This window comes from Struthio camelus, chromosome 17, assembly GCF_040807025.1.
Source record: "Struthio camelus isolate bStrCam1 chromosome 17, bStrCam1.hap1, whole genome shotgun sequence".
Lineage (NCBI taxonomy): Eukaryota > Metazoa > Chordata > Aves > Struthioniformes > Struthionidae > Struthio > Struthio camelus.
The window spans coordinates 21,169,133-21,195,756 of NC_090958.1; positions in this window are offsets into that span (position 1 = coordinate 21,169,133).

The following is a 26,624-nucleotide window of genomic DNA, read 5'->3' on the forward strand; positions in this document are numbered from 1 at the left end:
CTTCCCCACAGTGGTCTTTTGGCTAGGCACACACTTTGAGGGCCCCCTCTGCTGCCCTCGGCACTACTCTGGCAGGTTTCCCTCTGCCCCAGAGCTGTGTAGGTGCCCCCCACAGCTCTTAGCACTGCTCTATCCACCTCAGAGCCCCTGGGCAGACCTTTGGGGCGCCCCAGAGCACTCCTTTGGCCCTCCGGACCCCTTAGGCACTGTCTAGGTGGTCCAGACTCCCTCCTCAGCTCCTCCTCCTTCCCCACAGTGGTCTTTTGGCTAGGCACACGCCTTGAGGGCCCCCTCTGGTGCCCTCGGGACTACTCTGGCAGGTTTCCCTGTGCCCCAGAGCTGTCTTTGGGCCCCCCCCCCAGAGCTCTTAGCACTGCTCTATCCACCTCAGAGCCCCTGGGCAGACCTTTGGGGCGCCCCAGAGCACTCCTTTGGCCCTCCAGACCCCTTAGGCACTGTCTAGGTGGCCCAGACCCCCTCCTCAGCTCCTCCTTCTTCCCCAGAGATGTCTTTTGGCTAGGCACATGCTTTGAGGGCCCCCTCTGGTGCTCTCGGCACTACTCTGGCAGGTTTCCCTGTGCCCCAGAGCTGTGTAGGTGCCCCCCACAGCTCTTAGCACTGCTCTCTCCACCTCAGAGCCCCTGGGCAGACCTTTGGGGTGCCCCAGAGTAGTGTTTTGGCTCCCGAGACCCCTTAGGCACAGTCTAGGTGGCCCAGACCCCCTCCTCAGCTCCTCCTCCTTCCCCAGAGTTGTCTTTTGGCTAGGCACATGCCTTGAGGGCCCCCTCTGGTGCCCTCGGGACTACTCTGGCAGGTTTCCCTGTGCCCCAGAGCTGTGTTGGGGACCCCCAGAGCTCTTAGCACTGCTCTATCCACCTCAGAGCCCCTGGGCAGACCTTTGGGGTGCCCCATAGTTGTCTTCTGGCCCTCCGGACCCCTTAGGCACTGTCTAGGTGGCCCAGACCCCCTCCTCAGCTCCTCCTTCTTCCCCAGAGATGTCTTTTGGCTAGGCACACACGTTGAGGGCCCCCTCTGGTGCTCTCGGGACTACTCTGGCAGGTTTCCCTCTGCCCCAGAGCTGTGTAGGTGCCCCCCAGAGCTCTTAGCACTGCTCTATCCACCTCAGAGCCCCTGGGCAGACCTTTGGGGCGCCCCAGAGCACTCCTTTGGCCCTCCGGACCCCTTAGGCACTGTCTAGGTGGGCCAGAACCCCTCCACAGCTCCTCCTCCTTCCCTAGAGTGGGGTTTTGGGTCATGTAAACCCTTGAGGGCCCCCTCTGCTGCCCTCGGCACTACTCTGGCAGGTTTCCCTGTGCCCCAGAGCTGCATCTTGGCTCCCTAGGCCCCTTGGCACCACTCTAGAGCACTCTGCACCACTCTTTGGCTCTTCCTTGCTGCCCAGAGCTGTCTCTTGCTCGTGCCAAGCCCTCAGGAAGGGTCTAGATGGGCCAGACCCCCTCCTGAGCTCCTCCTCCTTCCCCAGAGTCTCTTTGTGGCCGTGGAGAGCCCTTAGAAGCCCTCTCGTGTCTTCTGAACTACAATTGCAGTACTCGTTGTGCCCCAGAGCTGTCTTTTGGCCCCCGAGACCCCTTAGGCACTGTGTAGGTGGCCCAGACCCCCTCCTCAGCTCCTCCTCCTTCCCCACAGTGGTCTTTTGGCTAGGCACATGCTTTGAGGGCCCCCTCTGGTGCCCTCGGGACTACTCTGGCAGGTTTCCCTGTGCCCCAGAGCTGTGTAGGTGCCCCCCAGAGCTCCTAGCACTGCTCTATCCACCTCAGAGCCCCTGGGCAGACCTTTGGGGCGCCCCAGAGCACTCCTTTGGCCCTCCGGACCCCTTAGGCACTGTCTAGGTGGGCCAGACCCCCTCCACAGCTCCTCCTCCTTCCCCAGAGTTGTCTTTTGGCTAGGCACATGCTTTGAGGGCCCCCTCTGGTGCCCTCGGGACTACTCTGGCAGGTTTCCCTCTGCCCCAGAGCTTTCTTCGGGCCCCCCACAGCTCTTAGCACTGCTCTATCCACCTCAGAGCCCCTGGGCAGACCTTTGGGGCGCCCCAGAGCACTCCTTTGGCCCTCCGGACCCCTTAGGCACTGTCTAGGTGGCCCAGACCCCCTCCTCAGCTCCTCCTCCTTCCCCACAGTGGTCTTTTGGCTAGGCACATGCTTTGAGGGCCCCCTCTGGTGCCCTCGGGACTACTCTGGCAGGTTTCCCTCTGCCCCAGAGCTGTGTAGGTGCCCCCCAGAGCTCCTAGCACTGCTCTATCCACCTCAGAGCCCCTGGGCAGACCTTTGGGGCGCCCCAGAGCACTCCTTTGGCCCTCCGGACCCCTTAGGCACAGTCTAGGTGGCCCAAACCCCCTCCTCAGCTCCTCCTCCTTCCCTAGAATGGTCTTTTGGCTAGGCACACGCCTTGAGGGCCCCCTCTGGTGCCCTCGGCACTACTCTGGCAGGTTTCCCTGTGCCCCAGAGCTGTGTAGGTTCCCCCCACAGCTCTTAGCACTGCTCTATCCACCTCAGAGCCCCTGGGCAGACCTTTGGGGTGCCCCAGAGCTGTCTTCTGGCCCTCCGGACCCCTTAGGCACTGTCTAGGTGGCCCAGACCCCCTCCTCAGCTCCTCCTTCTTCCCCAGAGTTGTCTTTTGGCTAGGCACATGCTTTCAGGGCCCCCTCTGGTGGCCTCGGCACTACTCTGGCAGGTTTCCCTGTGCCCCAGAGCTGTGTAGGTGCCCCCCACAGCTCTTAGCACTGCTCTATCCACCTCAGAGCCCCTGGGCAGACCTTTGGGGCGCCCCAGAGCACTCCTTTGGCCCTCCGAGACCCCTTAGGCACTGTCTAGGTGGGCCAGAACCCCTCCACAGCTCCTCCTCCTTCCCTAGAGTGGGGTTTTGGGCCATGTAAAGCCTTGAGGGCCCCCTCTGGTGCCCTCGGCACTACTCTGGCAGGTTTCCCTGTGCCTCAGAGCTGTGTTGGGGACCCCCAGAGCTCCTAGCACTGCTCTATCCACCTCAGAGCCCCTGGGCAGACCTTTGGGGTGCCCCACAGCACTCTTTTGGCTCTCCGGACCCCTTAGGCACTGTCTAGGTGGCCCAGACCCCCTCCTCAGCTCCACCTTCTTCCCCAGAGTGGTCTTTTGGCTAGGCACACGCCTTGAGGGCTCCCTCTGGTGCCCTCGGGACTACTGTGGCAGGTTTCCCTGTGCCCCAGAGCTGTCTTTGGGCCCCCCCCAGAGCTCTTAGCACTGCTCTATCCACCTCAGAGCCCCTGGGCAGACCTTTGGGGTGCCCCAGAGTAGTGTTTTGGCTCTCCAGACCCCTTAGGCACTGTCTAGGTGGCCCAGACCCCCTCCTTAGCTCCTCCTCCTTCCCTAGAGTGGGGTTTTGGGCCATGTAAATCCTTGAGGGCCCCCTCTGCTGCCCTCGGCACCACTCTGGCAGGTTTCCCTGTGCCCCAGAGCTGGATCTTGGCTCCCTAGGCTCCTTGGCACCACTCTAGAGCACTGCGCCCCACTCTTTGGCTCTTCCTTGCCGCCCAGAGCTGTCTCTTGCTCGTGTCTAGCCCTCAGGAAGGGTCTAGATGGGCCAGACCCCCTCCTGAGCTCCTCCTCCTTCCCCAGAGTCTCTTTGTGGCCGTGGAGAGCCCTTAGAAGCCCTCTCGTGTCTTCTGAACTACAATTGCAGTACTCGTTGTGCCCCAGAGCTGTCTATTGGCCCCCGAGACCCCTTAGGCACTGTCTAGGTGGCCCAGACCCCCTCCTCAGCTCCTCCTCCTTCCCCACAGTGGTCTTTTGGCTAGGCACATGCTTTGAGGGCCCCCTCTGGTGCCCTCGGGACTACTCTGGCAGGTTTCCCTGTGCCCCAGGGGTGCATCTTGGCTCCCTATACCCTTTGGCACCGCTCTAGAGCACTCTGCACCACTCTTTGGCTCTTCCTTGCTGCCCAGAGCTGTCTCTTGCTCCTGCCGAGCCCTCAGGAAGGGTCTAGATGGGCCAGACCCCCTCCTGAGCTCCTCCTCCTTCCCCAGAGTTGTCTTTTGGCTAGGCACGTGCCTTGAGGGCCCCCTCTGGTGCCCTCGCGACTACTCTGGCAGGTTTCCCTGTGCCCCCAAGCTGTGTTGGGGCCCCCCACAGCTGTTAGCACTGCTCTCTCCACCTCAGAGCCCCTGGGCAGACCTTTGAGGTGCCCCACAGCACTCTTTTGGCCCCCCAGACCCCTTAGGGACTGTGTAGGTGGCCCAGACCCCCTGCTCAGCTCCTCTTCCTTCCCCAGGGTTGTCTTTTGGCTAGGCACAGGCTTTGAGAGCCCCCTCTGGTGCCCTTGGGACTACTCTGGCAGGTTTCCCTGTGCCCCAGAGCTGCATCTTGGCTCCCTAGGCCCCTTGGTACTGCTCTAGAGCACTCCGCACCACTCTTTGGCTCTTCCTTGCTGCCCAGAGCTGGCTCTCGCTCGTGCCGAGCCCTCAGGAACGGTCTAGGTGGCCCAGACCCCCTCCTCAGCTCCTCCTCCTTCCCCAGAGTTGTCTTTTGGCTAGGCACGTGCCTTGAGGGCCCCCTCTGGTGCCCTCGCGACTACTCTGGCAGGTTTCCCTGTGCCCCAGAGCTGTGTTGGGGCCCCCCACAGCTCTTAGCACTGCTCTATCCACCTCAGAGCCCCTGGGCAGACCTTTGGGGTGCCCCAGAGCTGTGTAGGTGCCCCCCACAGCTCTTAGCACTGCTCTATCCACCTCAGAGCCCCTGGGGAGACCTTTGGGGCGCCCCAGCGCTGTTTTCCGGCCCTCCAGACTCCTTAGGCACTGTCTAGGTGGCCCAGACCCCCTCCTCAGCTCCACCTTCTTCCCCAGAGTTGTCTTTTGGCTAGGCACACGCCTTGATGGCCCCCTGTGCTGCCCTCGGCACTACTCTGGCAGGTTTCCCTGTGCCCCAGAGCTGCATCTTGGCTCCCTAGGCCCCTAGGCACCGCTCTAGAGCACTCCGCACCACTCTTTGGCTCTTCCTTGCTGCCCAGAGCTGTCTCTTGCTCGTGCCGAGCCCTCAGGAAGGGTCTAGATGGGCCAGACCCCCTCCTGAGCTCCTCCTCCTTCCCCAGAGTCTCTTTGTGGCCATGGAGAGCCCTTAGAAGCCCTCTCATGTCTTCTGAACTACAATTGCAGTACTCGTTGTGCCCCAGAGCTGTCTTTTGGCCCCCGAGACCCCTTAGGCACTGTGTAGGTGGCCCAGACCCCCTCCTCAGCTCCTCCTCCTTCCCCACAGTGGTCTTTTCGCTAGGCACACACTTTGAGGGCCCCCTCTGGTGCCCTCGGCACTACTCTGGCAGGTTTCCCTGTGCCCCAGAGCTGTGTAGGTGCCCCCCAGAGCTCCTAGCACTGCTCTCTCCACCTGAGAGCCCCTGGGCAGACCTTTGGGGTGCCCCAGAGTAGTGTTTTGGCTCTCCAGACCCCTTAGGCACTGTCTAGGTGGCCCAGAGCCTCTCCTCAGCTCCTCCTCCTTCCCTAGAGTGGGGTTTTGGGCCATGTAAACCCTTGAGGGCCCCCTCTGCTGCCCTCGGCACTACTCTGGCAGGTTTCCCTGTGCCCCAGAGCTGGATCTTGCCTCCCTAGGCCCCTAGGCACCGCTCTAGAGCACTCTGCACCACTCTTTGGCTCTTCCTTGCTGCCCAGAGCTGTCTCTTGCTCGTGCCGAGCCCTCAGGAAGGGTCTAGATGGGCCAGACCCCCTCCTGAGCTCCTCCTCCTTCCCCAGAGTCTCTTTGTGGCCGTGGAGAGCCCTTAGAAGCCCTCTCGTGTCTTCTGAACTACAATTGCAGTACTCGTTGTGCCCCAGAGCTGTCTTCTAGTCCCCGAGACCCCTTAGGCACTGTGTAGGTGGCCCAGACCCCCTCCTCAGCTCCTCCTCCTTCCCCACAGTGGTCTTTTGGCTAGGCACACACTTTGAGGGCCCCCTCTGGTGCCCTCGGGACTACTCTGGCAGGTTTCCCCGTGCCCTAGAGCTGTGTTGGGGCCCCCCACAGCTCTTAGCACTGCTCTATCCACCTCAGAGCCCCTGGGCAGACCTTTGGGGCACCCCACAGCACTCCTTTGGCCCTCCGGACCCCTTAGGCACTGTCTAGGTGGCCCAGACCCCCTCCTCAGCTCCTCCTTCTTCCCCAGAGATGTCTTTTGGCTAGGCACATGCTTTGAGGGCCCCCTCTGGTGCCCTTGGGACTACTCTGGCAGGTTTCCCTGTGCCCCAGAGCTGCATCTTGGCTCCCTAGGCCCCTTGGTACTGCTCTAGAGCACTCCGCACCACTCTTTGGCTCTTCCTTGCTGCCCAGAGCTGGCTCTCGCTCGTGCCGAGCCCTCAGGAACGGTCTAGGTGGCCCAGACCCCCTCCTGAGCTCGTCCTCCTTCCCCAGAGTTGTCTTTTGGCTAGGCACGTGCCTTGAGGGCCCCCTCTGGTGCCCTCGCGACTACTCTGGCAGGTTTCCCTGTGCCCCAGAGCTGTGTTGGGGCCCCCCACAGCTCTTAGCACTGCTCTATCCACCTCAGAGCCCCTGGGCAGACCTTTGGGGTGCCCCAGAGCTGTGTAGGTGCCCCCCACAGCTCTTAGCACTGCTCTATCCACCTCAGAGCCCCTGGGGAGACCTTTGGGGCGCCCCAGCGCTGTTTTCCGGTCCTCCAGACTCCTTAGGCACTGTCTAGGTGGCCCAGACCCCCTCCTCAGCTCCACCTTCTTCCCCAGAGTTGTCTTTTGGCTAGGCACACGCCTTGAGGGCCCCCTGTGCTGCCCTCGGCACTACTCTGGCAGGTTTCCCTGTGCCCCAGAGCTGCATCTTGGCTCCCTAGGCACCGCTCTAGAGCACTCCGCACCACTCTTTGGCTCTTCCTTGCTGCCCAGAGCTGTCTCTTGCTCGTGCCGAGCCCTCAGGAAGGGTCTAGATGGGCCAGACCCCCTCCTGAGCTCCTCCTCCTTCCCCAGAGTCTCTTTGTGGCCGTGGAGAGCCCTTAGAAGCCCTCTCGTGTCTTCTGAACTACAATTGCAGTACTCGTTGTGCCCCAGAGCTGTCTTTTGGCCCCCGAGACCCCTTAGGCACTGTGTAGGTGGCCCAGACCCCCTCCTCAGCTCCTCCTCCTTCCCCGGAGATGTCTTTTGGCTAGGCACACACTTTGAGGGCCCCCTCTGGTGCCCTCGGCACTACTCTGGCAGGTTTCCCTCTGCCCCAGAGCTGTGTTGGGGACCCCCAGAGCTCTTAGCACTGCTCTCTCCACCTCAGAGCCCCTGGGCAGACCTTTGGGGTGCCCCAGAGTAGTGTTTTGGCTCTCCAGACCCCTTAGGCACTGTCTAGGTGGGCCAGAACCCCTCCACAGCTCCTCCTCCTTCCCCAGAGTTGTCTTTTGGCTAGGCACATGCTTTGAGGGCCCCCTCTGGTGCCCTCGGAACAACTCTGGCAGGTTTCCCTGTGCCCCAGAGCTGTGTTGGGGACCCCCAGAGCTCTTAGCACTGCTCTATCCACCTCAGAGCCCCTGGGCAGACTTTTGGGGTGCCCCAGAGTAGTGTTTTGGCTCTCCAGACCCCTTAGGCACTGTCTAGGTGGCCCAGAGCCTCTCCTCAGCTCCTCCTCCTTCCCTAGAGTGGGGTTTTGGGCCATGTAAACCCTTGAGGGCCCCCTCTGCTGCCCTCGGCACTACTCTGGCAGGTTTCCCTGTGCCCCAGAGCTGGATCTTGCCTCCCTAGGCCCCTAGGCACCGCTCTAGAGCACTCTGCACCACTCTTTGGCTCTTCCTTGCTGCCCAGAGCTGTCTCTTGCTCGTGCCGAGCCCTCAGGAAGGGTCTAGATGGGCCAGACCCCCTCCTGAGCTCCTCCTCCTTCCCCAGAGTCTCTTTGTGGCCATGGAGAGCCCTTAGAAGCCCTCTCGTGTCTTCTGAACTACAATTGCAGTACTCGTTGTGCCCCAGAGCTGTCTTCTGGCCCCCGAGACCCCTTAGGCACTGTGTAGGTGGCCCAGACCCCCTCCTCAGCTCCTCCTCCTTCCCCACAGTGGTCTTTTGGCTAGGCACACACTTTGAGGGCCCCCTCTGGTGCCCTCGGCACTACTCTGGCAGGTTTCCCTCTGCCCCAGAGCTGTGTAGGTGCCCCCCAGAGCTCTTAGCACTGCTCTATCCACCTCAGAGCCCCTGGGCAGACCTTTGGGGCGCCCCAGAGCACTCCTTTGGCCCTCCGGACCCCTTAGGCACTGTCTAGGTGGGCCAGAACCCCTCCACAGCTCCTCCTCCTTCCCTAGAGTGGGGTTTTGGGTCATGTAAACCCTTGAGGGCCCCCTCTGCTGCCCTCGGCACTACTCTGGCAGGTTTCGCTGTGCCCCAGAGCTGCATCTTGGCTCCCTAGGCCCCTTGGCACCACTCTAGAGCACTCTGCACCACTCTTTGGCTCTTCCTTGCTGCCCAGAGCTGTCTCTTGCTCGTGCCAAGCCCTCAGGAAGGGTCTAGATGGGCCAGACCCCCTCCTGAGCTCCTCCTCCTTCCCCAGAGTCTCTTTGTGGCCGTGGAGAGCCCTTAGAAGCCCTCTCGTGTCTTCTGAACTACAATTGCAGTACTCGTTGTGCCCCAGAGCTGTCTTTTGGCCCCCGAGACCCCTTAGGCACTGTGTAGGTGGCCCAGACCCCCTCCTCAGCTCCTCCTCCTTCCCCACAGTGGTCTTTTGGCTAGGCACATGCTTTGAGGGCCCCCTCTGGTGCCCTCGGGACTACTCTGGCAGGTTTCCCTCTGCCCCAGAGCTGTGTAGGTGCCCCCCAGAGCTCCTAGCACTGCTCTATCCACCTCAGAGCCCCTGGGCAGACCTTTGGGGCGCCCCAGAGCACTCCTTTGGCCCTCCGGACCCCTTAGGCACTGTCTAGGTGGCCCAGACCCCCTCCACAGCTCCTCCTCCTTCCCCAGAGTTGTCTTTTGGCTAGGCACATGCTTTGAGGGCCCCCTCTGGTGCCCTCGGGACTACTCTGGCAGGTTTCCCTGTGCCCCAGAGCTGTGTAGGTGCCCCCCAGAGCTATTAGCACTGCTCTATCCACCTCAGAGCCCCTGGGCAGACCTTTGGGGTGCCCCACAGCACTCCTTTGGCCCTCCGGACCCCTTAGGCACTGTCTAGGTGGCCCAGACCCCCTCCTCAGCTCCTCCTTCTTCCCCAGAGATGTCTTTTGGCTAGGCACATGCTTTGAGGGCCCCCTCTGGTGCTCTCGGGACTACTCTGGCAGGTTTCCCTGTGCCCCAGAGCTGTGTAGGTGCCCTCAACAGCTCTTAGCACTGCTCTATGCACCTCAGAGCCCCTGGGGAGACCTTTGGGGTGCCCCAGAGCACTCCTTTGGCCCTCCGGACCCCTTAGGCACAGTCTAGGTGGCCCAAACCCCCTCCTCAGCTCCTCCTCCTTCCCTAGAATGGTCTTTTGGCTAGGCACACGCCTTGAGGGCCCCCTCTGGTGCCCTTGGGACTACTCTGGCAGGTTTCCCTGTGCCCCAGAGCTGTGTAGGTTCCCCCCACAGCTCTTAGCACTGCTCTATCCACCTCAGAGCCCCTGGGCAGACCTTTGGGGTGCCCCAGAGCTGTCTTCTGGCCCTCCAGACCCCTTAGGCACTGTCTAGGTGGCCCAGACCCCCTCCTCAGCTCCTCCTTCTTCCCCAGAGTTGTCTTTTGGCTAGGCACATGCTTTCAGGGCCCCCTCTGGTGCCCTCGGCACTACTCTGGCAGGTTTCCCTGTGCCCCAGAGCTGCATCTTGGCTCCCTAGGCACCGCTCTAGAGCACTCCGCACCACTCTTTGGCTCTTCCTTGCTGCCCAGAGCTGTCTCTTGCTCGTGCCGAGCCCTCAGGAAGGGTCTAGATGGGCCAGACCCCCTCCTGAGCTCCTCCTCCTTCCCCAGAGTCTCTTTGTGGCCGTGGAGAGCCCTTAGAAGCCCTCTCGTGTCTTCTGAACTACAATTGCAGTACTCGTTGTGCCCCAGAGCTGTCTTTTGGCCCCCGAGACCCCTTAGGCACTGTGTAGGTGGCCCAGACCCCCTCCACAGCTCCTCCTCCTTCCCCACAGTGGTCTTTTGGCTAGGCACACACTTTGAGGGCCCCCTCTGGTGCCCTCGGCACTACTCTGGCAGGTTTCCCTCTGCCCCAGAGCTGTGTAGGTGCCCCCCACAGCTCTTAGCACTGCTCTATCCACCTCAGAGCCCCTGGGCAGACCTTTGGGGCGCCCCAGAGCACTCCTTTGGCCCTCCGGACCCCTTAGGCACTGTCTAGGTGGGCCAGAACCCCTCCACAGCTCCTCCTCCTTCCCTAGAGTGGGGTTTTGGGTCATGTAAACCCTTGAGGGCCCCCTCTGCTGCCCTCGGCACTACTCTGGCAGGTTTCGCTGTGCCCCAGAGCTGCATCTTGGCTCCCTAGGCCCCTTGGCACCACTCTAGAGCACTCTGCACCACTCTTTGGCTCTTCCTTGCTGCCCAGAGCTGTCTCTTGCTCGTGCCAAGCCCTCAGGAAGGGTCTAGATGGGCCAGACCCCCTCCTGAGCTCCTCCTCCTTCCCCAGAGTCTCTTTGTGGCCGTGGAGAGCCCTTAGAAGCCCTCTCGTGTCTTCTGAACTACAATTGCAGTACTCGTTGTGCCCCAGAGCTGTCTTTTGGCCCCCGAGACCCCTTAGGCACTGTGTAGGTGGCCCAGACCCCCTCCTCAGCTCCTCCTCCTTCCCCACAGTGGTCTTTTGGCTAGGCACATGCTTTGAGGGCCCCCTCTGGTGCCCTCGGGACTACTCTGGCAGGTTTCCCTCTGCCCCAGAGCTGTGTAGGTGCCCCCCAGAGCTCCTAGCACTGCTCTATCCACCTCAGAGCCCCTGGGCAGACCTTTGGGGCGCCCCAGAGCACTCCTTTGGCCCTCCGGACCCCTTAGGCACTGTCTAGGTGGCCCAGACCCCCTCCACAGCTCCTCCTCCTTCCCCAGAGTTGTCTTTTGGCTAGGCACATGCTTTGAGGGCCCCCTCTGGTGCCCTCGGGACTACTCTGGCAGGTTTCCCTGTGCCCCAGAGCTGTGTAGGTGCCCCCCAGAGCTCCTAGCACTGCTCTATCCACCTCAGAGCCCCTGGGCAGACCTTTGGGGTGCCCCAGAGCTGTCTTCTGGCCCTCCGGACCCCTTAGGCACTGTCTAGGTGGCCCAGACCCCCTCCTCAGCTCCTCCTTCTTCCCCACAGTGGTCTTTTGGCTAGGCACACACTTTGAGGGCCCCCTCTGGTGCCCTCGGGACTACTCTGGCAGGTTTCCCTGTGCCCCAGAGCTGTGTAGGTGCCCTCAACAGCTCTTAGCACTGCTCTATGCACCTCAGAGCCCCTGGGGAGACCTTTGGGGTGCCCCAGAGCACTCCTTTGGCCCTCCGGACCCCTTAGGCACAGTCTAGGTGGCCCAAACCCCCTCCTCAGCTCCTCCTCCTTCCCTAGAATGGTCTTTTGGCTAGGCACACGCCTTGAGGGCCCCCTCTGGTGCCCTTGGGACTACTCTGGCAGGTTTCCCTCTGCCCCAGAGCTGTGTAGGTGCCCCCCACAGCTCTTAGCACTGCTCTATCCACCTCAGAGCCCCTGGGCAGACCTTTGGGGTGCCCCAGAGCTGTCTTCTGGCCCTCCGGACCTCTTAGGCACTGTCTAGGTGGCCCAGACCCCCTCCTCAGCTCCTCCTTCTTCCCCAGAGTTGTCTTTTGGCTAGGCACACGCCTTGAGGGCCCCCTGTGCTGCCCTCGGCACTACTCTGGCAGGTTTCCCTGTGCCCCAGAGCTGCATCTTGGCTCCCTAGGCACCGCTCTAGAGCACTCCGCACCACTCTTTGGCTCTTCCTTGCTGCCCAGAGCTGTCTCTTGCTCGTGCCGAGCCCTCAGGAAGGGTCTAGATGGGCCAGACCCCCTCCTGAGCTCCTCCTCCTTCCCCAGAGTCTCTTTGTGGCCGTGGAGAGCCCTTAGAAGCCCTCTCGTGTCTTCTGAACTACAATTGCAGTACTCGTTGTGCCCCAGAGCTGTCTTTTGGCCCCCGAGACCCCTTAGGCACTGTGTAGGTGGCCCAGACCCCCTCCTCAGCTCCTCCTCCTTCCCCACAGTGGTCTTTTGGCTAGGCACACACTTTGAGGGCCCCCTCTGGTGCCCTCGGCACTACTCTGGCAGGTTTCCCTCTGCCCCAGAGCTGTGTAGGTGCCCCCCAGAGCTGCTAGCACTGCTCTCTCCACCTGAGAGCCCCTGGGCAGACCTTTGGGGTGCCCCAGAGTAGTGTTTTGGCTCTCCAGACCCCTTAGGCACTGTCTAGGTGGGCCAGAACCCCTCCACAGCTCCTCCTCCTTCCCCAGAGTTGTCTTTTGGCTAGGCACATGCTTTGAGGGCCCCCTCTGGTGCCCTCGGAACAACTCTGGCAGGTTTCCCTGTGCCCCAGAGCTGTGTTGGGGACCCCCAGAGCTCTTAGCACTGCTCTATCCACCTCAGAGCCCCTGGGCAGACTTTTGGGGTGCCCCAGAGTAGTGTTTTGGCTCTCCAGACCCCTTAGGCACTGTCTAGGTGGCCCAGAGCCTCTCCTCAGCTCCTCCTCCTTCCCTAGAGTGGGGTTTTGGGCCATGTAAACCCTTGAGGGCCCCCTCTGCTGCCCTCGGCACTACTCTGGCAGGTTTCCCTGTGCCCCAGAGCTGGATCTTGCCTCCCTAGGCCCCTAGGCACCGCTCTAGAGCACTCTGCACCACTCTTTGGCTCTTCCTTGCTGTCCAGAGCTGTCTCTTGCTCGTGCCAAGCCCTCAGGAAGGGTCTAGATGGGCCAGACCCCCTCCTGAGCTCCTCCTCCTTCCCCAGAGTCTCTTTGTGGCCATGGAGAGCCCTTAGAAGCCCTCTCGTGTCTTCTGAACTACAATTGCAGTACTCGTTGTGCCCCAGAGCTGTCTTCTGGCCCCCGAGACCCCTTAGGCACTGTCTAGGTGGCCCAGACCCCCTCCTCAGCTCCTCCTCCTTCCCCACAGTGGTCTTTTGGCTAGGCACACACTTTGAGGGCCCCCTCTGGTGCCCTCGGCACTACTCTGGCAGGTTTCCCTGTGCCCCAGAGCTGCATCTTGGCTCCCTAGGCCCCTTGGCACCACTCTAGAGCACTCTGCACCACTCTTTGGCTCTTCCTTGCTGCCCAGAGCTGTCTCTTGCTCGTGCCAAGCCCTCAGGAAGGGTCTAGATGGGCCAGACCCCCTCCTGAGCTCCTCCTCCTTCCCCAGAGTCTCTTTGTGGCCGTGGAGAGCCCTTAGAAGCCCTCTCGTGTCTTCTGAACTACAATTGCAGTACTCGTTGTGCCCCAGAGCTGTCTTCTGGCCCTCCGGATGCCTTAGGCACTGTGTAGGTGGCCCAGACCCCCTCCTCAGCTCCTCCTCCTTCCCCACAGTGGTCTTTTGGCTAGGCACACACTTTGAGGGCCCCCTCTGCTGCCCTCGGCACTACTCTGGCAGGTTTCCCTCTGCCCCAGAGCTGTGTAGGTGCCCCCCACAGCTCTTAGCACTGCTCTATCCACCTCAGAGCCCCTGGGCAGACCTTTGGGGCGCCCCAGAGCACTCCTTTGGCCCTCCGGACCCCTTAGGCACTGTCTAGGTGGTCCAGACTCCCTCCTCAGCTCCTCCTCCTTCCCCACAGTGGTCTTTTGGCTAGGCACACGCCTTGAGGGCCCCCTCTGGTGCCCTCGGGACTACTCTGGCAGGTTTCCCTGTGCCCCAGAGCTGTCTTTGGGCCCCCCCCCCAGAGCTCTTAGCACTGCTCTATCCACCTCAGAGCCCCTGGGCAGACCTTTGGGGCGCCCCAGAGCACTCCTTTGGCCCTCCAGACCCCTTAGGCACTGTCTAGGTGGCCCAGACCCCCTCCTCAGCTCCTCCTTCTTCCCCAGAGATGTCTTTTGGCTAGGCACATGCTTTGAGGGCCCCCTCTGGTGCTCTCGGCACTACTCTGGCAGGTTTCCCTGTGCCCCAGAGCTGTGTAGGTGCCCCCCACAGCTCTTAGCACTGCTCTCTCCACCTCAGAGCCCCTGGGCAGACCTTTGGGGTGCCCCAGAGTAGTGTTTTGGCTCCCGAGACCCCTTAGGCACAGTCTAGGTGGCCCAGACCCCCTCCTCAGCTCCTCCTCCTTCCCCAGAGTTGTCTTTTGGCTAGGCACATGCCTTGAGGGCCCCCTCTGGTGCCCTCGGGACTACTCTGGCAGGTTTCCCTGTGCCCCAGAGCTGTGTTGGGGACCCCCAGAGCTCTTAGCACTGCTCTATCCACCTCAGAGCCCCTGGGCAGACCTTTGGGGTGCCCCATAGTTGTCTTCTGGCCCTCCGGACCCCTTAGGCACTGTCTAGGTGGCCCAGACCCCCTCCTCAGCTCCTCCTTCTTCCCCAGAGATGTCTTTTGGCTAGGCACACACGTTGAGGGCCCCCTCTGGTGCTCTCGGGACTACTCTGGCAGGTTTCCCTCTGCCCCAGAGCTGTGTAGGTGCCCCCCAGAGCTCTTAGCACTGCTCTATCCACCTCAGAGCCCCTGGGCAGACCTTTGGGGCGCCCCAGAGCACTCCTTTGGCCCTCCGGACCCCTTAGGCACTGTCTAGGTGGGCCAGAACCCCTCCACAGCTCCTCCTCCTTCCCTAGAGTGGGGTTTTGGGTCATGTAAACCCTTGAGGGCCCCCTCTGCTGCCCTCGGCACTACTCTGGCAGGTTTCCCTGTGCCCCAGAGCTGCATCTTGGCTCCCTAGGCCCCTTGGCACCACTCTAGAGCACTCTGCACCACTCTTTGGCTCTTCCTTGCTGCCCAGAGCTGTCTCTTGCTCGTGCCAAGCCCTCAGGAAGGGTCTAGATGGGCCAGACCCCCTCCTGAGCTCCTCCTCCTTCCCCAGAGTCTCTTTGTGGCCGTGGAGAGCCCTTAGAAGCCCTCTCGTGTCTTCTGAACTACAATTGCAGTACTCGTTGTGCCCCAGAGCTGTCTTTTGGCCCCCGAGACCCCTTAGGCACTGTGTAGGTGGCCCAGACCCCCTCCTCAGCTCCTCCTCCTTCCCCACAGTGGTCTTTTGGCTAGGCACATGCTTTGAGGGCCCCCTCTGGTGCCCTCGGGACTACTCTGGCAGGTTTCCCTGTGCCCCAGAGCTGTGTAGGTGCCCCCCAGAGCTCCTAGCACTGCTCTATCCACCTCAGAGCCCCTGGGCAGACCTTTGGGGCGCCCCAGAGCACTCCTTTGGCCCTCCGGACCCCTTAGGCACTGTCTAGGTGGGCCAGACCCCCTCCACAGCTCCTCCTCCTTCCCCAGAGTTGTCTTTTGGCTAGGCACATGCTTTGAGGGCCCCCTCTGGTGCCCTCGGGACTACTCTGGCAGGTTTCCCTCTGCCCCAGAGCTTTCTTCGGGCCCCCCACAGCTCTTAGCACTGCTCTATCCACCTCAGAGCCCCTGGGCAGACCTTTGGGGCGCCCCAGAGCACTCCTTTGGCCCTCCGGACCCCTTAGGCACTGTCTAGGTGGCCCAGACCCCCTCCACAGCTCCTCCTTCTTCCCCAGAGTGGTCTTTTGGCTAGGCACACACTTTGAGGGCCCCCTCTGCTGCCCTCGGCACTACTCTGGCAGGTTTCCCTGTGCCCCAGAGCTGTGTAGGTGCCCCCCACAGCTCTTAGCACTGCTCTATCCACCTCAGAGCCCCTGGGCAGACCTTTGGGGTGTCCCACAGCACTCTTTTCGCCCTCCAGACCCCTTAGGCACTGTCTAGGTAGCCCAGAGCCCCTCCTCCGCTCCTCATCCTTCCCTAGAATGGTCTTTTGGCTAGGCACACGCCTTGAGGGCCCCCTCTGGTGCCCTCGGCACTACTCTGGCAGGTTTCCCTGTGCCCCAGAGCTGCATCTTGGCTCCCTAGGCCCCTTGGCACCACTCTAGAGCACTCCGCACCACTCTTTGGCTCTTCCTTGCTGCCCAGAGCTGTCTCTTGCTCGTGCCAAGCCCTCAGGAAGGGTCTAGATGGGCCAGACCCCCTCCTGAGCTCCTCCTCCTTCCCCAGAGTCTCTTTGTGGCCGTGGAGAGCCCTTAGAAGCCCTCTCGTGTCTTCTGAACTACAATTGCAGTACTCGTTGTGCCCCAGAGCTGTCTTCTGGCCCTCCGGATGCCTTAGGCACTGTCTAGGTGGCCCAGACCCCCTCCTCAGCTCCTCCTCCTTCCCCACAGTGGTCTTTTGGCTAGGCACACACTTTGAGGGCCCCCTCTGCTGCCCTCGGCACTACTCTGGCAGGTTTCCCTCTGCCCCAGAGCTGTGTAGGTGCCCCCCACAGCTCTTAGCACTGCTCTATCCACCTCAGAGCCCCTGGGCAGACCTTTGGGGCGCCCCAGAGCACTCCTTTGGCCCTCCGGACCCCTTAGGCACTGTCTAGGTGGGCCAGAACCCCTCCACAGCTCCTCCTCCTTCCCTAGAGTGGGGTTTTGGGTCATGTAAACCCTTGAGGGCCCCCTCTGCTGCCCTCGGCACTACTCTGGCAGGTTTCCCTGTGCCCCAGAGCTGCATCTTGGCTCCCTAGGCCCCTTGGCACCACTCTAGAGCACTCTGCACCACTCTTTGGCTCTTCCTTGCTGCCCAGAGCTGTCTCTTGCTCGTGCCAAGCCCTCAGGAAGGGTCTAGATGGGCCAGACCCCCTCCTGAGCTCCTCCTCCTTCCCCAGAGTCTCTTTGTGGCCGTGGAGAGCCCTTAGAAGCCCTCTCGTGTCTTCTGAACTACAATTGCAGTACTCGTTGTGCCCCAGAGCTGTCTTTTGGCCCCCGAGACCCCTTAGGCACTGTGTAGGTGGCCCAGACCCCCTCCTCAGCTCCTCCTCCTTCCCCACAGTGGTCTTTTGGCTAGGCACATGCTTTGAGGGCCCCCTCTGGTGCCCTCGGGACTACTCTGGCAGGTTTCCCTGTGCCCCAGAGCTGTGTAGGTGCCCCCCAGAGCTCCTAGCACTGCTCTATCCACCTCAGAGCCCCTGGGCAGACCTTTGGGGCGCCCCAGAGCACTCCTTTGGCCCTCCGGACCCCTTAGGCACTGTCTAGGTGGGCCAGACCCCCTCCACAGCTCCTCCTCCTTCCCCAGAGTTGTCTTTTGGCTAGGCACATGCTTTGAGGGCCCCCTCTGGTGCCCTCGGGACTACTCTGGCAGGTTTCCCTGTGCCCCAGAGCTGTCTTTGGGCCCCCCCCCCAGAGCTCTTAGCACTGCTCTATCCACCTCAGAGCCCCTGGGGAGACCTTTGGGGTGCCCCACAGCACTCCTTTGGCCCTCCGGACCCCTTAGGCACTGTCTAGGTGGCCCAGACCCCCTCCTCAGCTCCTCCTCCTTCCCCACAGTGGTCTTTTGGCTAGGCACATGCTTTGAGGGCCCCCTCTGGTGCCCTCGGGACTACTCTGGCAGGTTTCCCTCTGCCCCAGAGCTGTGTAGGTGCCCCCCAGAGCTCCTAGCACTGCTCTATCCACCTCAGAGCCCCTGGGCAGACCTTTGGGGCGCCCCAGAGCACTCCTTTGGCCCTCCGGACCCCTTAGGCACAGTCTAGGTGGCCCAAACCCCCTCCTCAGCTCCTCCTCCTTCCCTAGAATGGTCTTTTGGCTAGGCACACGCCTTGAGGGCCCCCTCTGGTGCCCTCGGCACTACTCTGGCAGGTTTCCCTGTGCCCCAGAGCTGTGTAGGTTCCCCCCACAGCTCTTAGCACTGCTCTATCCACCTCAGAGCCCCTGGGCAGACCTTTGGGGTGCCCCAGAGCTGTCTTCTGGCCCTCCGGACCCCTTAGGCACTGTCTAGGTGGCCCAGACCCCCTCCTCAGCTCCTCCTTCTTCCCCAGAGTTGTCTTTTGGCTAGGCACATGCTTTCAGGGCCCCCTCTGCTGCCCTCGGCACTACTCTGGCAGGTTTCCCTCTGCCCCAGAGCTGTGTAGGTGCCCCCCACAGCTCTTAGCACTGCTCTATCCACCTCAGAGCCCCTGGGCAGACCTTTGGGGCGCCCCAGAGCACTCCTTTGGCCCTCCGGACCCCTTAGGCACTGTCTAGGTGGGCCAGAACCCCTCCACAGCTCCTCCTCCTTCCCTAGAGTGGGGTTTTGGGTCATGTAAACCCTTGAGGGCCCCCTCTGCTGCCCTCGGCACTACTCTGGCAGGTTTCCCTGTGCCCCAGAGCTGCATCTTGGCTCCCTAGGCCCCTTGGCACCACTCTAGAGCACTCTGCACCACTCTTTGGCTCTTCCTTGCTGCCCAGAGCTGTCTCTTGCTCGTGCCAAGCCCTCAGGAAGGGTCTAGATGGGCCAGACCCCCTCCTGAGCTCCTCCTCCTTCCCCAGAGTCTCTTTGTGGCCGTGGAGAGCCCTTAGAAGCCCTCTCGTGTCTTCTGAACTACAATTGCAGTACTCGTTGTGCCCCAGAGCTGTCTTTTGGCCCCCGAGACCCCTTAGGCACTGTGTAGGTGGCCCAGACCCCCTCCTCAGCTCCTCCTCCTTCCCCACAGTGGTCTTTTGGCTAGGCACATGCTTTGAGGGCCCCCTCTGGTGCCCTCGGGACTACTCTGGCAGGTTTCCCTGTGCCCCAGAGCTGTGTAGGTGCCCCCCAGAGCTCCTAGCACTGCTCTATCCACCTCAGAGCCCCTGGGCAGACCTTTGGGGCGCCCCAGAGCACTCCTTTGGCCCTCCGGACCCCTTAGGCACTGTCTAGGTGGGCCAGACCCCCTCCACAGCTCCTCCTCCTTCCCCAGAGTTGTCTTTTGGCTAGGCACATGCTTTGAGGGCCCCCTCTGGTGCCCTCGGGACTACTCTGGCAGGTTTCCCTGTGCCCCAGAGCTGTCTTTGGGCCCCCCCCCCAGAGCTCTTAGCACTGCTCTATCCACCTCAGAGCCCCTGGGGAGACCTTTGGGGTGCCCCACAGCACTCCTTTGGCCCTCCGGACCCCTTAGGCACAGTCTAGGTGGCCCAAACCCCCTCCTCAGCTCCTCCTCCTTCCCTAGAATGGTCTTTTGGCTAGGCACACGCCTTGAGGGCCCCCTCTGGTGCCCTCGGCACTACTCTGGCAGGTTTCCCTGTGCCCCAGAGCTGTGTAGGTTCCCCCCACAGCTCTTAGCACTGCTCTATCCACCTCAGAGCCCCTGGGCAGACCTTTGGGGTGCCCCAGAGCTGTCTTCTGGCCCTCCGGACCCCTTAGGCACTGTCTAGGTGGCCCAGACCCCCTCCTCAGCTCCTCCTTCTTCCCCAGAGTTGTCTTTTGGCTAGGCACATGCTTTCAGGGCCCCCTCTGGTGCCCTCGGCACTACTCTGGCAGGTTTCCCTCTGCCCCAGAGCTGTGTAGGTGCCCCCCACAGCTCTTAGCACTGCTCTATCCACCTCAGAGCCCCTGGGGAGACCTTTGGGGCGCCCCAGAGCACTCCTTTGGCCCTCCGAGACCCCTTAGGCACTGTCTAGGTGGGCCAGAACCCCTCCACAGCTCCTCCTCCTTCCCTAGAGTGGGGTTTTGGGCCATGTAAAGCCTTGAGGGCCCCCTCTGGTGCCCTCGGGACTACTCTGGCAGGTTTCCCTGTGCCTCAGAGCTGTGTTGGGGACCCCCAGAGCTCCTAGCACTGCTCTATCCACCTCAGAGCCCCTGGGCAGACCTTTGGGGTGCCCCACAGCACTCTTTTGGCTCTCCGGACCCCTTAGGCACTGTCTAGGTGGCCCAGACCCCCTCCTCAGCTCCTCCTTCTTCCCCAGAGTGGTCTTTTGGCTAGGCACACGCCTTGAGGGCTCCCTCTGGTGCCCTCGGGACTACTGTGGCAGGTTTCCCTGTGCCCCAGAGCTGTCTTTGGGACCCCCCAGAGCTCTTAGCACTGCTCTATCCACCTCAGAGCCCCTGGGCAGACCTTTGGGGTGCCCCAGAGTAGTGTTTTGGCTCTCCAGACCCCTTAGGCACTGTCTAGGTGGCCCAGACCCCCTCCTTAGCTCCTCCTCCTTCCCTAGAGTGGGGTTTTGGGCCATGTAAATCCTTGAGGGCCCCCTCTGCTGCCCTCGGCACCACTCTGGCAGGTTTCCCTGTGCCCCAGAGCTGGATCTTGGCTCCCTAGGCTCCTTGGCACCACTCTAGAGCACTGCGCCCCACTCTTTGGCTCTTCCTTGCCGCCCAGAGCTGTCTCTTGCTCGTGTCTAGCCCTCAGGAAGGGTCTAGATGGGCCAGACCCCCTCCTGAGCTCCTCCTCCTTCCCCAGAGTCTCTTTGTGGCCGTGGAGAGCCCTTAGAAGCCCTCTCGTGTCTTCTGAACTACAATTGCAGTACTTGTTGTGCCCCAGAGCTGTCTTTTGGCCCCCAAGACCCCTTAGGCACTGTCTAGGTGGCCCAGACCCCCTCCTCAGCTCCTCCTCCTTCCCCACAGTGGTCTTTTGGCTAGGCACATGCTTTGAGGGCCCCCTCTGGTGCCCTCGGGACTACTCTGGCAGGTTTCCCTGTGCCCCAGGGGTGCATCTTGGCTCCCTATACCCTTTGGCACCGCTCTAGAGCACTCTGAACCACTCTTTGGCTCTTCCTTGCTGCCCAGAGCTGTCTCTTGCTCCTGCCGAGCCCTCAGGAAGGGTCTAGATGGGCCAGACCCCCTCCTGAGCTCCTCCTCCTTCCCCAGAGTTGTCTTTTGGCTAGGCACGTGCCTTGAGGGCCCCCTCTGGTGCCCTCGCGACTACTCTGGCAGGTTTCCCTGTGCCCCCAAGCTGTGTTGGGGCCCCCCACAGCTGTTAGCACTGCTCTCTCCACCTCAGAGCCCCTGGGCAGACCTTTGAGGTGCCCCACAGCACTCTTTTGGCCCCCCAGACCCCTTAGGGACTGTGTAGGTGGCCCAGACCCCCTGCTCAGCTCCTCTTCCTTCCCCAGGGTTGTCTTTTGGCTAGGCACAGGCTTTGAGAGCCCCCTCTGGTGCCCTTGGGACTACTCTGGCAGGTTTCCCTGTGCCCCAGAGCTGCATCTTGGCTCCCTAGGCCCCTTGGTACTGCTCTAGAGCACTCCGCACCACTCTTTGGCTCTTCCTTGCTGCCCAGAGCTGGCTCTCGCTCGTGCCGAGCCCTCAGGAACGGTCTAGGTGGCCCAGACCCCCTCCTCAGCTCCTCCTCCTTCCCCAGAGTTGTCTTTTGGCTAGGCACGTGCCTTGAGGGCCCCCTCTGGTGCCCTCGCGACTACTCTGGCAGGTTTCCCTGTGCCCCAGAGCTGTGTTGGGGCCCCCCACAGCTCTTAGCACTGCTCTATCCACCTCAGAGCCCCTGGGCAGACCTTTGGGGTGCCCCAGAGCTGTGTAGGTGCCCCCCACAGCTCTTAGCACTGCTCTATCAACCTCAGAGCCCCTGGGGAGACCTTTGGGGCGCCCCAGCGCTGTTTTCCGGTCCTCCAGACTCCTTAGGCACTGTCTAGGTGGCCCAGACCCCCTCCTCAGCTCCACCTTCTTCCCCAGAGTTGTCTTTTGGCTAGGCACACGCCTTGAGGGCCCCCTGTGCTGCCCTCGGCACTACTCTGGCAGGTTTCCCTGTGCCCCAGAGCTGCATCTTGGCTCCCTAGGCCCCTAGGCACCGCTCTAGAGCACTCCGCACCACTCTTTGGCTCTTCCTTGCTGCCCAGAGCTGTCTCTTGCTCGTGCCGAGCCCTCAGGAAGGGTCTAGATGGGCCAGACCCCCTCCTGAGCTCCTCCTCCTTCCCCAGAGTCTCTTTGTGGCCATGGAGAGCCCTTAGAAGCCCTCTCATGTCTTCTGAACTACAATTGCAGTACTCGTTGTGCCCCAGAGCTGTCTTTTGGCCCCCGAGACCCCTTAGGCACTGTGTAGGTGGCCCAGACCCCCTCCTCAGCTCCTCCTCCTTCCCCGGAGATGTCTTTTGGCTAGGCACACACTTTGAGGGCCCCCTCTGGTGCCCTCGGCACTACTCTGGCAGGTTTCCCTCTGCCCCAGAGCTGTGTAGGTGCCCCCCAGAGCTCCTAGCACTGCTCTCTCCACCTGAGAGCCCCTGGGCAGACCTTTGGGGTGCCCCAGAGTAGTGTTTTGGCTCTCCAGACCCCTTAGGAACAGTCTAGGTGGGCCAGAACCCCTCCACAGCTCCTCCTCCTTCCCCAGAGTTGTCTTTTGGCTAGGCACATGCTTTGAGGGCCCCCTCTGGTGCCCTCGGAACAACTCTGGCAGGTTTCCCTGTGCCCCAGAGCTGTGTTGGGGACCCCCAGAGCTCTTAGCACTGCTCTATCCACCTCAGAGCCCCTGGGCAGACTTTTGGGGTGCCCCAGAGTAGTGTTTTGGCTCTCCAGACCCCTTAGGCACTGTCTAGGTGGCCCAGAGCCTCTCCTCAGCTCCTCCTCCTTCCCTAGAGTGGGGTTTTGGGCCATGTAAACCCTTGAGGGCCCCCTCTGCTGCCCTCGGCACTACTCTGGCAGGTTTCCCTGTGCCCCAGAGCTGGATCTTGCCTCCCTAGGCCCCTAGGCACCGCTCTAGAGCACTCTGCACCACTCTTTGGCTCTTCCTTGCTGCCCAGAGCTGTCTCTTGCTCGTGCCAAGCCCTCAGGAAGGGTCTAGATGGGCCAGACCCCCTCCTGAGCTCCTCCTCCTTCCCCAGAGTCTCTTTGTGGCCGTGGAGAGCCCTTAGAAGCCCTCTCGTGTCTTCTGAACTACAATTGCAGTACTCGTTGTGCCCCAGAGCTGTCTTCTAGTCCCCGAGACCCCTTAGGCACTGTCTAGGTGGCCCAGACCCCCTCCTCAGCTCCTCCTCCTTCCCCACAGTGGTCTTTTGGCTAGGCACACACTTTGAGGGCCCCCTCTGGTGCCCTCGGGACTACTCTGGCAGGTTTCCCCGTGCCCTAGAGCTGTGTTGGGGCCCCCCACAGCTCTTAGCACTGCTCTATCCACCTCAGAGCCCCTGGGCAGACCTTTGGGGCACCCCACAGCACTCCTTTGGCCCTCCGGACCCCTTAGGCACTGTCTAGGTGGCCCAGACCCCCTCCTCAGCTCCTCCTTCTTCCCCAGAGATGTCTTTTGGCTAGGCACATGCTTTGAGGGCCCCCTCTGGTGCCCTTGGGACTACTCTGGCAGGTTTCCCTGTGCCCCAGAGCTGCATCTTGGCTCCCTAGGCCCCTTGGTACTGCTCTAGAGCACTCCGCACCACTCTTTGGCTCTTCCTTGCTGCCCAGAGCTGGCTCTCGCTCGTGCCGAGCCCTCAGGAACGGTCTAGGTGGCCCAGACCCCCTCCTGAGCTCGTCCTCCTTCCCCAGAGTTGTCTTTTGGCTAGGCACGTGCCTTGAGGGCCCCCTCTGGTGCCCTCGCGACTACTCTGGCAGGTTTCCCTGTGCCCCAGAGCTGTGTTGGGGCCCCCCACAGCTCTTAGCACTGCTCTATCCACCTCAGAGCCCCTGGGCAGACCTTTGGGGTGCCCCAGAGCTGTGTAGGTGCCCCCCACAGCTCTTAGCACTGCTCTATCCACCTCAGAGCCCCTGGGGAGACCTTTGGGGCGCCCCAGCGCTGTTTTCCGGCCCTCCAGACTCCTTAGGCACTGTCTAGGTGGCCCAGACCCCCTCCTCAGCTCCACCTTCTTCCCCAGAGTTGTCTTTTGGCTAGGCACACGCCTTGAGGGCCCCCTGTGCTGCCCTCGGCACTACTCTGGCAGGTTTCCCTGTGCCCCAGAGCTGCATCTTGGCTCCCTAGGCACCGCTCTAGAGCACTCCGCACCACTCTTTGGCTCTTCCTTGCTGCCCAGAGCTGTCTCTTGCTCGTGCCGAGCCCTCAGGAAGGGTCTAGATGGGCCAGACCCCCTCCTGAGCTCCTCCTCCTTCCCCAGAGTCTCTTTGTGGCCGTGGAGAGCCCTTAGAAGCCCTCTCGTGTCTTCTGAACTACAATTGCAGTACTCGTTGTGCCCCAGAGCTGTCTTTTGGCCCCCGAGACCCCTTAGGCACTGTGTAGGTGGCCCAGACCCCCTCCTCAGCTCCTCCTCCTTCCCCACAGTGGTCTTTTGGCTAGGCACACACTTTGAGGGCCCCCTCTGGTGCCCTCGGCACTACTCTGGCAGGTTTCCCTCTGCCCCAGAGCTGTGTAGGTGCCCCCCAGAGCTCCTAGCACTGCTCTCTCCACCTGAGAGCCCCTGGGCAGACCTTTGGGGTGCCCCAGAGTAGTGTTTTGGCTCTCCAGACCCCTTAGGCACTGTCTAGGTGGGCCAGAACCCCTCCACAGCTCCTCCTCCTTCCCCACAGTGGTCTTTTGGCTAGGCACATGCTTTGAGGGCCCCCTCTGGTGCCCTCGGAACAACTCTGGCAGGTTTCCCTGTGCCCCAGAGCTGTGTTGGGGACCCCCAGAGCTCTTAGCACTGCTCTATCCACCTCAGAGCCCCTGGGCAGACTTTTGGGGTGCCCCAGAGTAGTGTTTTGGCTCTCCAGACCCCTTAGGCACTGTCTAGGTGGCCCAGAGCCTCTCCTCAGCTCCTCCTCCTTCCCTAGAGTGGGGTTTTGGGCCATGTAAACCCTTGAGGGCCCCCTCTGCTGCCCTCGGCACTACTCTGGCAGGTTTCCCTGTGCCCCAGAGCTGGATCTTGCCTCCCTAGGCCCCTAGGCACCGCTCTAGAGCACTCTGCACCACTCTTTGGCTCTTCCTTGCTGCCCAGAGCTGTCTCTTGCTCGTGCCGAGCCCTCAGGAAGGGTCTAGATGGGCCAGACCCCCTCCTGAGCTCCTCCTCCTTCCCCAGAGTCTCTTTGTGGCCGTGGAGAGCCCTTAGAAGCCCTCTCGTGTCTTCTGAACTACAATTGCAGTACTCGTTGTGCCCCAGAGCTGTCTTCTGGCCCCCGAGACCCCTTAGGCACTGTCTAGGTGGCCCAGACCCCCTCCTCAGCTCCTCCTCCTTCCCCACAGTGGTCTTTTGGCTAGGCACACACTTTGAGGGCCCCCTCTGGTGCCCTCGGCACTACTCTGGCAGGTTTCCCTCTGCCCCAGAGCTGTGTAGGTGCCCCCCAGAGCTCTTAGCACTGCTCTATCCACCTCAGAGCCCCTGGGCAGACCTTTGGGGCGCCCCAGAGCACTCCTTTGGCCCTCCGGACCCCTTAGGCACTGTCTAGGTGGGCCAGAACCCCTCCACAGCTCCTCCTCCTTCCCTAGAGTGGGGTTTTGGGTCATGTAAACCCTTGAGGGCCCCCTCTGCTGCCCTCGGCACTACTCTGGCAGGTTTCGCTGTGCCCCAGAGCTGCATCTTGGCTCCCTAGGCCCCTTGGCACCACTCTAGAGCACTCTGCACCACTCTTTGGCTCTTCCTTGCTGCCCAGAGCTGTCTCTTGCTCGTGCCAAGCCCTCAGGAAGGGTCTAGATGGGCCAGACCCCCTCCTGAGCTCCTCCTCCTTCCCCAGAGTCTCTTTGTGGCCGTGGAGAGCCCTTAGAAGCCCTCTCGTGTCTTCTGAACTACAATTGCAGTACTCGTTGTGCCCCAGAGCTGTCTTTTGGCCCCCGAGACCCCTTAGGCACTGTGTAGGTGGCCCAGACCCCCTCCTCAGCTCCTCCTCCTTCCCCACAGTGGTCTTTTGGCTAGGCACATGCTTTGAGGGCCCCCTCTGGTGCCCTCGGGACTACTCTGGCAGGTTTCCCTGTGCCCCAGAGCTGTGTAGGTGCCCCCCAGAGCTCCTAGCACTGCTCTATCCACCTCAGAGCCCCTGGGCAGACCTTTGGGGCGCCCCAGAGCACTCCTTTGGCCCTCCGGACCCCTTAGGCACTGTCTAGGTGGCCCAGACCCCCTCCACAGCTCCTCCTCCTTCCCCAGAGTTGTCTTTTGGCTAGGCACATGCTTTGAGGGCCCCCTCTGGTGCCCTCGGGACTACTCTGGCAGGTTTCCCTGTGCCCCAGAGCTGTGTAGGTGCCCCCCAGAGCTATTAGCACTGCTCTATCCACCTCAGAGCCCCTGGGCAGACCTTTGGGGTGCCCCACAGCACTCCTTTGGCCCTCCGGACCCCTTAGGCACAGTCTAGGTGGCCCAAACCCCCTCCTCAGCTCCTCCTCCTTCCCTAGAATGGTCTTTTGGCTAGGCACACGCCTTGAGGGCCCCCTCTGGTGCCCTTGGGACTACTCTGGCAGGTTTCCCTGTGCCCCAGAGCTGTGTAGGTTCCCCCCACAGCTCTTAGCACTGCTCTATCCACCTCAGAGCCCCTGGGCAGACCTTTGGGGTGCCCCAGAGCTGTCTTCTGGCCCTCCAGACCCCTTAGGCACTGTCTAGGTGGCCCAGACCCCCTCCTCAGCTCCTCCTTCTTCCCCAGAGTTGTCTTTTGGCTAGGCACATGCTTTCAGGGCCCCCTCTGGTGCCCTCGGCACTACTCTGGCAGGTTTCCCTGTGCCCCAGAGCTGCATCTTGGCTCCCTAGGCACCGCTCTAGAGCACTCCGCACCACTCTTTGGCTCTTGCTTGCTGCCCAGAGCTGTCTCTTGCTCGTGCCGAGCCCTCAGGAAGGGTCTAGATGGGCCAGACCCCCTCCTGAGCTCCTCCTCCTTCCCCAGAGTCTCTTTGTGGCCGTGGAGAGCCCTTAGAAGCCCTCTCGTGTCTTCTGAACTACAATTGCAGTACTCGTTGTGCCCCAGAGCTGTCTTTTGGCCCCCGAGACCCCTTAGGCACTGTGTAGGTGGCCCAGACCCCCTCCACAGCTCCTCCTCCTTCCCCACAGTGGTCTTTTGGCTAGGCACACACTTTGAGGGCCCCCTCTGGT